The 10,000-nt window shown below is 39.9% G+C and overlaps 1 protein-coding gene across 1 annotated transcript in view; it reads left to right on the forward strand.

Annotated features, from left to right (window-relative positions):
* Window positions 1-575, forward strand: part of LOC138042034 (uncharacterized) — a 12,751-nt gene extending 12,176 nt beyond the window's left edge. The window contains exon 2 of the mRNA XM_068887766.1: window positions 1-575. This exon is cut by the window's left edge and continues 1,356 nt beyond it. The gene's annotated coding sequence lies outside the window, so the exon portion shown is untranslated.
* Window positions 576-10,000: the final 9,425 nt, after the last annotated feature.

Genomic DNA, 10,000 nt, shown 5'->3' on the forward strand with positions numbered 1-10,000 from the left:
GCAGACTCTCCCAAACATTTGGTACGGTAACAGCATTTGCGGTTGAGCACTTCAATCAATCATGTTGACAAATTCCGCACAAAAATGAAAAAAAACAAAAATAAAATCAAAAAGCAGAAATTAGTCTTAATTAGATAGGTGAAAGAAACAGAACGTCGCGAGGTATACCCAGATTCGGAATGCCATTTAAGTAAATGGAGACGCTATGGTAACATAGGACTTTTTTAGTATAGGATATTTTAGTTTAAAAGGAGGTATTTCTCTACAACCTAATACTTGCAAATAGTATATGCTTAGCTTTTGACTTTGTAACGTAACATGGATGTTGTAGTACTTTAGTTATTTTGCTTGTAATGCAAGAATCATTGTTCATTTACCTCTATTAGGTTGAACTTGACCTTGCTTACGCTAGTGTCAAGAATGACATGAAATCAGGTCAGGTTAAGTGAGACTTTAGGATTGCTGACTTGAAAGGATAACACTTTTCGCATTCAAAGAAAAGAGGCTTAAGTTTGAGCTAGTGGAGGCTAAGGTACCTGCCTTCAAATCATGCAAGCAACGTACATATTCTTTTCAGATGGCACCATCCACCATGATGAGTGCGCTCTTGGAATTCTTGTACAGTACACTAATGGCATTGACTATGACCTCTGGGATACCTTAGTGACGAATGATGGAGCTGAGCGAAAGCCAGCCTTGGGATCGGATCTACGTGGTCCGTCGTCCTCATTAACAGTATTTTGTTGTATTCCTTGGCAACGATGGACATCAGGGTAATCCCTTTGTAGTTGGCCATGAGGCTAAGGGATCCCCTTTCGTCGGTATAGAAAGAAAGACATTTGTGATCCATTGCTCAGGGGAAGTGAGAGGCGGATAATCTTTGCCATTGCGTCCCCCCTTCACCCCCCCCCCCCCCCTTCCTTCCCCGACCCTTCGCGAGGGCTTCTGCACGGTCTTTACTGTTTCCTCCATTGTGGGTGGGTAGTTGACTTAAATTATTATAACTACAAAGCAGATGTTGGCCCTTGTCAATGCGCCGTAGCTAAAACACAATGAGCCTCAGTGACACTTTATCCATTTCATATCTCTCATTAACGGCGCTGTCATGATCAGTTGAGGGTTTCCCTTGGGCAATTTGTCGCAATTGTCTGTGACGTGGCCTTTGCGCAATCCGATGTTATGGCTCTTTCTAGATTGTCTAGCGACACATATGAGATAGGTGACGTGTCACGGAGGTTCATTGTGTTTTAGCTACGGCGCACTGACGAGAGCTAACAAGCCCGAAACAGCTGTGTGCGTCTGGTTTGGCCGACCGTAGTTCCATTTTTTAAGAGAATGCCTTTGTGAACGTTGTTTGATCTGTCCTAACAGTGGTGTGTTATGCTTATCACTGTCTGTTTTGATCCAACGTAATGCATATATTATCGTTACCCGGCATTGCAGACTTTAGTGTTAAATGTTTATTATTGCAGCAATATGGGTCAATGTCCTCCGCGTCGCACTCATACTTAACATGGTTTTGCAAGATTTTGGGTTAGCCAGGCTGATCTCACATATTCCTACATTCATGGAGCCAGGGAAGAATGCGTTGTCTTTTCGCAAAACAATAGACCACTTCGGAAAATACCAAAATACGCTTTGTCGCCCCAAATTTTTCATAAGCATTGTTTCAAGGTTCTCTGGGGACATACAACGGTCACAAGAGTAAACAAAAACAATGCTTATGTAAAATTTCGGGGGCACAAACAAAGAGTATTATGGTATTTTCCGAAGAGGCCTATTTGAAATAATGAACCAGTCTAGGGGTCAGCGGTAAACATTTTTTGCTGTAGCGAATGAACATCCAGTTTAGTACCCAGAGTCCTCGGGCTCTTTGACCAGCGGGCGGTTGTCTGGAGTAGATAAGAAGCCTCTCCCGTCTACCGCCGGCTGACCAAAAAGCTCTAGGACTCTGCAACATAGGACGTTTTTAACCAACCTCTGAAGACACCAATAACAATTGAGAAAGGTACGACTTGTGGTAGACGAACAAAAGAAGCTCATAAGAGATCTTTCGTTTTTGCAAAAAAATCGCAATTTCCAGTTTTTGGCCTCGATACCATTACATTAGAACCACTTAAGGTTGGGTTACACCTACGACGCAAGCAAAAGAACAAGCAACATACGCAGACGCAGTAGCGTTTTGATAATTCGTATCTTTCGTTAGAACCAAAGACACTAATTAACAATAAGTTAATGCGCCCGGGTATACTGCTTATGCTTATGCTTGCTTCGTACATATAAACCAGCCTTAAAAGCGTGACAAAAATCCACAACGACACTGAAATAAACATTTGTAATCCAGAGTAATGCTGAATTGACCTCTGTTGTTGGTTAGCAACTTCGTAGATGCAAATTTTGACGATACTTTTGATTGGTCATCTCCAAAAACTTGATAATGGTGCTTTTGTGGGTATGCGTGTTTGTGTGGTCAAGGCCACAACAAAATAATAAAAATATTTTAAACCTCCCCATTCTCATAACTCTAACTGCCCGGAACTAAAGGAGGTTGCCTATATTCCAAAGCTCTCAAACAGCCACAGGATCTCTTGGTACAAGATAGAATTTCGAACTCAACGGATTGATTCAATGTGATTTAATATACGGACAATCAGAAAAATAATCAACCATGGCTGTGTACAGTGTTATTACTGTAAATACTGATGGTGGAGTTGAGAAATCGAAATCGAACGATAGCAAATAAATTTGTAGTTTGCACAGGACAATGTTCGTAGTCTGGATGATAAAGGTTTACAGATGTAGAAGCCAACTGTAGTTATTCATAAGTTGTAGTTCTTAGATAGATCGTAGGTTCGAACTGAAATAGGATAATTAAGATAGATGGTTTATTTATTTGCTGAAAGAATTGCAGTCAAAGACTGAATTATACTTGCTTACAATTAAAATTGCAATAATAAAATATATGAATATGCAAATATGTAATTAACCTAAAATCCTAGATAATTATATAATACATGTACTTATTAAGAATTGTAAAATCTTGAATTGTGATTAATAAAACTAGATTGACGACGATTCGTTTTACATTTAGGTAGTACAAACTTAGAACTCTTTCTAAGATTATAATTCAAGGCTTTCTCCTCCGGGAGAACAGGTTGGAGTCTGTGATTCTTATCTTTAGCGATCTGTTCGAAGAACTGTGACGTAATCCTCTGGCGCCCTTCAGAAAGCGGTTGAAGGCCAGCTTCATTGAAGGCTTCAGCGTAACTGCGCCCTGGGTGGATAATGCGCTTTGCGCGTTTCTGGAGTCGCCCGAGGTCATCACTAAGATAACTAGACGCTCCATAAAAGCGTACACTGGGTTGCTTGTGGTACGTGTTACCCAAAAACAGAAGGCACTGAATTTGGTGGTATTGAACTGCAGGGTTCCAGTTAATTTTTTTCAAGTGGGGGGTCATTAAGACAATTTGAGGGTCACCCACATGTCGCGCCAGCCGAGGCCCTTTGGCCCACACGTTCACATCTTTAATTATTTTGTAATATCCTGTCCCATTTTGAACGTATCTATTTTGACTTCAGGGTGAACTATTTACACAATCGCGAGATTGAGCGGCCATGTAATTGAAAATCTGAACATCCCGGCGAGACAAAAACAGACTTGCGAATTATCGCAAATCACAATGCTGACAAGCACAAAAGCAGAAGAAATGGTTGATAAATATGAAGTTTGTTACTACCTGAATGTTTTTGGGTTAGAGTAAAGGGGTATATTGTCACGCAACTCATGTAATTTCATGACACTCAAAATTCGCAAAAAGCGTGAGTTTCATGTAAACAATTTGCGCACTAGAAAGTCGCAGCGATAAATTGGATTAACCAGGAAGTTAAAGAAATATTGTTGGCTTCCCAAATAAATTTCATTTTACACTACAATGACAAAGTCATTTGTCAGAGAAATAAAATTCCTGTCTCCTCGCGTATCACATTTCAACGCAGGTATGCAAATTTGTTAACTCATTTCTCCGGGTCCCGATTCCCGCGAAATTTTTCTGTTTTCAAATACATTGTATTAACAAAAATATTATTTCCCGTCAAGCGTTGCATCTTTTATGTTTCAAATAGAAACACACAATTTTAAATTTACAAAACATGTTTCGGATGATCGACATCCATCGTCAGTTGTGAATACAAGTGAACCGCTAGTCGGTGTTATATAAAGATAGCTAATAAAATGCATGAGTACTGATTAAATAACAACGTGAATGTGAGGTAATAGAAAATACAATGATGAGAAGACAATGGGTATTGGACGAGGAAAATTACAATGAAAGTGTTAAATTGACATGATTAACTTGCTTGTTTAATGAGGGTTTTTCCCAACCTATGTGTAAGGCCTCCTTGATTTTTAGTTGAAAAGGCGTGGAGGCGGTGTCAAGGATTGAAAAACAATCCTCTGAGCATAAAGATCTGCATGCTTCTGACCCATTAATGTGCTGAAAGATATGCGAGTTCTTATCAGATGTTAAATGTTCACGAACACGTGTAGCAAGATGTCGGTTTGTTTCGCCGACATAACAGGCACTACAGCCTGCGCAAGAAAATTTATAAACAACACGGGATCGTGATAATTTGGAAATAGCATCTTTGGCACTGAATAAGTTCTTAATCTTGTATGGGGCAGACACTAGCTTGATGTCCAAGTTTTTACAATAGCGTTGTGTTAAATTCTTCATTCTGCTTTGAACGTGAGTCGAGAAAGGGCCAACAAAAGGTAATTTGTAGTAGTGCGTGCGAATTTCGTTAGAGTTGGTTATTGCGGAAGTGTGCAGGGGGGAGGCAAAGAATTTGTTAAGGAATTGTTTAACAGTACTGTTCACTAGACAGGATGCAAATTGATTCTTTCCGAGAATGTTGGCTCGCTCCTTAATGTTGTTGTGGAAACCGGTCCAGGTTTTATTAATTTAAAATGTCCTGTCCACCAGCGTTTGTATTAACCCTAATTTGTAGGGAAAAGGTGAGAAACTAAGAAAATTGGTGAGAAGGCCTGTGTAAGTGCTCTTGCGAACAACAGATGTGACAAAAGATGGAGGATTGCTGTTGTCCAAGAGGACATCTAAAAACGATAGTTTGTCGTTGACCTCCGTCCCCATGGTGAATGTAATGTTAGGGTGTTTATCATTGATATAATGAAAAAATTCCAAAGCATCCGTTTCGTTGTTGAATAGGCAAAATGTGTCATCCACATATCTACGGTAGAAATAAATTGCAGGACCATCGTATTGTTGTCGTCATGATGGCCCATGAAAAGATTCGCAAGTACCGGTGCCAAAGGGGAGCCCATGGCGACGCCATCTATCTGATCGTAATATTTCCCTCGGAATAGAAAATGTGTCTGGGCAGTAGCAACAAGGAACAACTCTTTGAGGCTGTTTTTGCTTAACTTGATGTTCGGGTTCCCTGACAAAATATAATCCACTGCTAGCTCAATAGGTTTTTTTTTTTGGCCCTTTCTCGACGCACGTTCAACGCAGAATTAAGAATTTAACACAACGCTATTGTAAAAACTTGGACACCAAGCTAGTGTTTGCCCCATACAAGATTAAGAACTTATTCAGTGCCAAAGATGCTATTTCCAAATTATCACGATCCCGTGTTGTTTATAAATTTTCTTGCGCAGGCTGTAGTGCATGTTATGTCGGCGAAACAACCCGACATCTTGCTACACGTGTTCGTGAACATTTAACATCTGATAAGAACTCGCATATCTTTCAGCACATTAATGGGTCAGAAGCATGCAGATCTTTATGCTCAGAGGATTGTTTTTCAATCCTTGACACCGCCTCCACGCCTTTTCAACTAAAAATCAAGGAGGCCTTACACATAGCTTGGGAAAAACCCTCATTAAACAAGCAAGTTAATCATGTCAATTTAACACTTTCATTGTAATTTTCCTCGTCCAATACCCATTGTCTTCTCATCATTGTATTTTCTATTACCTCACATTCACGTTGTTATTTAATCAGTACTCATGCATTTTATTAGCTATCTTTATATAACACCGACTAGCGGTTCACTTGTATTCACAACTGACCTTGGATGTCGATGATCCGAAACATGTTTTGTAAATTTAAAATTGTGTGTTTCTATTTGAAAGTTATCTTTTATGTTCAAATAACCGCTAAAAATAAAAAAATTTTAACGATCTATCCGTAGATATTTTTTCATAATTTAATATTCTGTCAAAATTTGCACAACAGTCAAATCACAAAAATAGCAACGCACGCAACAAATTTAGCCTCATTTACCTCTTCGTCGAATTCTTATGCTCAACACAGGAATTTTTAGCTACTGTGAAAATCTTTCCATATTCGTTAGCAATCATCCTTTCAAATTTCAGAGAAATCGACCGGTCCGCAAAAATTTTACGAGTTTTTCTCAATGAGATGTCAAAAGGCCAAGTGAATGTTGCGCATAATAAACCAAGTTGGGGCGATCAAGTTGCGCGTGTGACCGTTATAAACATTTTTTCACAAAATGTTCCCGAATCGTCAAGTATCATCACAGAAGACAAGAACATCATTCTAAAAGCTTATTCTACGCAAAAAGTAGGTTCTGGAGGTAATTTTGAGAGTGGAAATCAAGTTTACGAGGCCGCACGGTATATTTATATTTAATTAAGTTAACACAACAGAACTGAGGCTTACCACATTTTGAAACGAAAATGCTTTACTATTGCCATAAGAACTATCCAGTTAAGCTCGCATATTACACAACATGATGAATTCATAAAGGCCACCTTTTCCAGCAAAATATTTTTTGAAACAAACAACATATTTGCTATTAGAGGCAAAAACCCCTTCCTATTTCATTACGTGCGTGAAGACAAGAAACTCAATCGTGTCAAATTAAACTCCGTGTCAAAAACGCAACTAAATAAATTTCCCACCAGTGTTCAGCATCAAACCCCTTTACTGAAAAACCCTTTACTTGAATTATCAAGCAAAAAATGGGCAAGAAGCTTTCTTTCAAATAATATTTGACTAACAAGAATTAGTGAAATTTCCAATTGTTACCGGAAGACTGTACAGAATTGAGAACAAACAAATAAGCCAGACAACAGAGATCACAGATCCAAGTTGTTCAATTCCTTCTCTGTCTGTTAAACCCATAAGTTACTAGAGAATTTTCCATGTGATTTCAGTGTTGTACAAAACACCACACTTATACAATATTAGAACTACAGCTCACTTTGATTACGGCTCGACGAGGGGCGACAGATTGTTGTCGAAGTCCATTACTCGTCGCTTTAAGATTCCAGATACTTTTGTTTTCACCGTCTGTCTTGTTTACGTTGCATTCTTTAGCTCCATAAGGGTACATTTTGTTTAAAGATCCTCCAAAACGCCATTTGCGTTTCAATCTTCGACGCCATTGCAGGTTAATGAAATATTCTACCTTGTCAAACCAGAGAAATCTACGCCTTTCTACTACCCCCTGAAATCCTACCAAAATACGCGCGGAAGACTCTACGCACAAAGACACCACTTAGCAAGGGAGTGATAAGAAAGACTTTTCCCGACACGGAAAAAAAAAAGAAGTAAACGAACAAATCCCACCCATTTTCCGACTGGGATTACCATACTGGCAACCCAGTAATGATGCGCTTCATTGCGTCCCATGAGAAGCTGTCTCAGCTTAGCGGCCAAAACTAGTTTGAGCTGTCTCTTCGCATTGAAATGAGTTTCTGGGGTCGTGCGACCAAAGGCTTTTTTTTTTCGTCCTCGACCGTTGATTTGGAATCGCTGAGCTTTCTCTCCGACCTTGAAAAAATTCCTCTGGCACCCAGGGTACATCAGTGACGGAGAGCTGTGGAAATGATGGCTTCGCGTGAGGCTGCCGACGGCGATTGCCTCACTTTGCTCTAACAATCGAGACAGTAACTCATTTATGTCCTTTTGATTATCTCTTTGCCTTTCCGCTCTGCTTTAATCTCTGGGACCATAAGCAAGACTTGATAGTCTCTCAACGAGGACTCTGTGAGAGGCCATCTACTCAAGTTCATCGCCTTGTTCTCGCTCTTTGGCGTGGTACTGGGTTCCAATCCGCGTATTGCGTGACAAGTTATATTTTATATATGGCATGGCAAGTTTTATATTTTCAAAGTTTTATACATGGCGTGACAAGTTTTATATTTTGTAGCAAGTTTTATGTATTAAGCTAAGATGTTTTACTGAAAAATCAATAAGTTTTATATATGGCAGGATTTTTTTTTTTTTTTACAAACTGCATTCCATAGCCAAGGGTTGCGTTGCACTGATTGGTAGATTCGAATAGATTCAAATGCTTCGAATACCTTTGGCCTGGTTTCTTGCAACGATCATGTTGAGAAACCTTTATTATCGATTTCAGGATCGCCTTTCTTGGTGAATTTTCAAATGTAGACATCCCTAATCGAGCGGATGCTGGTGTTTTTAAGGAAGTTCGCGCCCACAACGTTCCCATGTACAGATCTTTTTTAAACTTGCCACGCAGAAAAGTAATGATCTACTTTTGCCAAAAAGGCGAAAAAAATAGGGGATCACCGTGCTCGTTTTCGAGATCATGAGGTGCACTTATAGAAGATTGCATTATTTAAAGACGATCTTAGCTAACAACTGTCAGCAAGAAAAACGCTACATTAGTGAAATTTAGATCAGGTAAACGTACTCAATTCAACATAACTAATATAACTAAACAAACTTTTGCAGCTGATGTCTTCTTCTGAGGTGAAATAGACCTTGAAAAACGATACATATTAGTCTACGGAAAGAAAAATGGGGGTCACCGAGCATTCAAGAGAGTAAAATCGCTGCGAAGTTCTCAAAGCGATTGTCTATTCGCACTGTAACGCCATTGCGTGAGCTAAGATACCTTGGGGCTAATCCCCTTAAGCATTTAAAAGTTAAAATTGCATCATAAACTGCCAGCATGGCAAACACTGTGAGCCATCTGAGATAGTTCAATACGGGTGTTATATGTCCGTACTTTCTTGTTCCTCTACGGATTCTGGCAGCAAAGTTCTTTCTAACTTCTGCACATTGGTTGAACAAAATACAGCTTACTCAATACTAGAGATTTAATGACGTTCTCTAAAGTTCTCGAGTCGAGAAAATGCTTGACCATGTTAATTTAGCATAGTCTAGCCATACAGGTAGACGTGATATTAGTGACGTGTTCATTATAAGCACTGTTTTGATTGCTATGCTAAGCCATTTGCATATGTTAATAATATGCCCTGGGGACTTGTAAATTATGAATATAAAGGTCCATGTTGGGCCCGCCCCTTGCACTCTACTCTAGGCCGCCGTTTAGATCAGATCTAGCGACTTAGCTGGCGCTCCAAAACCCCGTTTTTCCCTCGCTTCATGGCTGAACAAATGCCTGCTCCTCCGCTGCCAAACCAAGTTCAAGATGTTGTTAATGTCGCTCCAGCTCCAGCAGTTCCAGCTCCGGAACCTGTCCTTGCAGCTCCAGTAGCTCAGGTAGAAAACCGGCCTCCCGCGGCAGCCGACAACGTTGCCCAGAACGCACCACCTGAGGTGACTGTTCCGAATTTTCAATCCCTAGCCTGTTTTTAGTTGGTTAAGTACACGTGTTCCTTTTCTTTTTTTTTTCCGTGCTTTTCTTAGCGGTGTTTACTTTATTTTGCTCGTCACAGTTCATTTCGCCTCGGTTCTAATGGCGGTGGTAGTTTCTGTTGTGCTCGGATTTGTTCTCACCTTTGTGGCTCGTTAGCGCTTTGTAAAGTCCTGCGTGGCCTTAAAGCATGCAATAATCCTGTGTGGAAGATAGTCCTTTGTGGCAGATGAGGCGTGCATTTTGTCCTTTGTATCTTTGAATGAAATAGTCCTGTGTGGTAACAATGCATACAATGGTCCTATATGACGAATAAACCTGTGACAAATAGACCTGTGAAAATAGTCCTGGGTGGTGATAAGACCTGTGTGGCGATTAGGCCTGG

This window comes from Montipora capricornis, chromosome 3 (genome assembly GCF_036669925.1).
Source record: "Montipora capricornis isolate CH-2021 chromosome 3, ASM3666992v2, whole genome shotgun sequence".
Taxonomy (NCBI): domain Eukaryota; kingdom Metazoa; phylum Cnidaria; class Anthozoa; order Scleractinia; family Acroporidae; genus Montipora; species Montipora capricornis.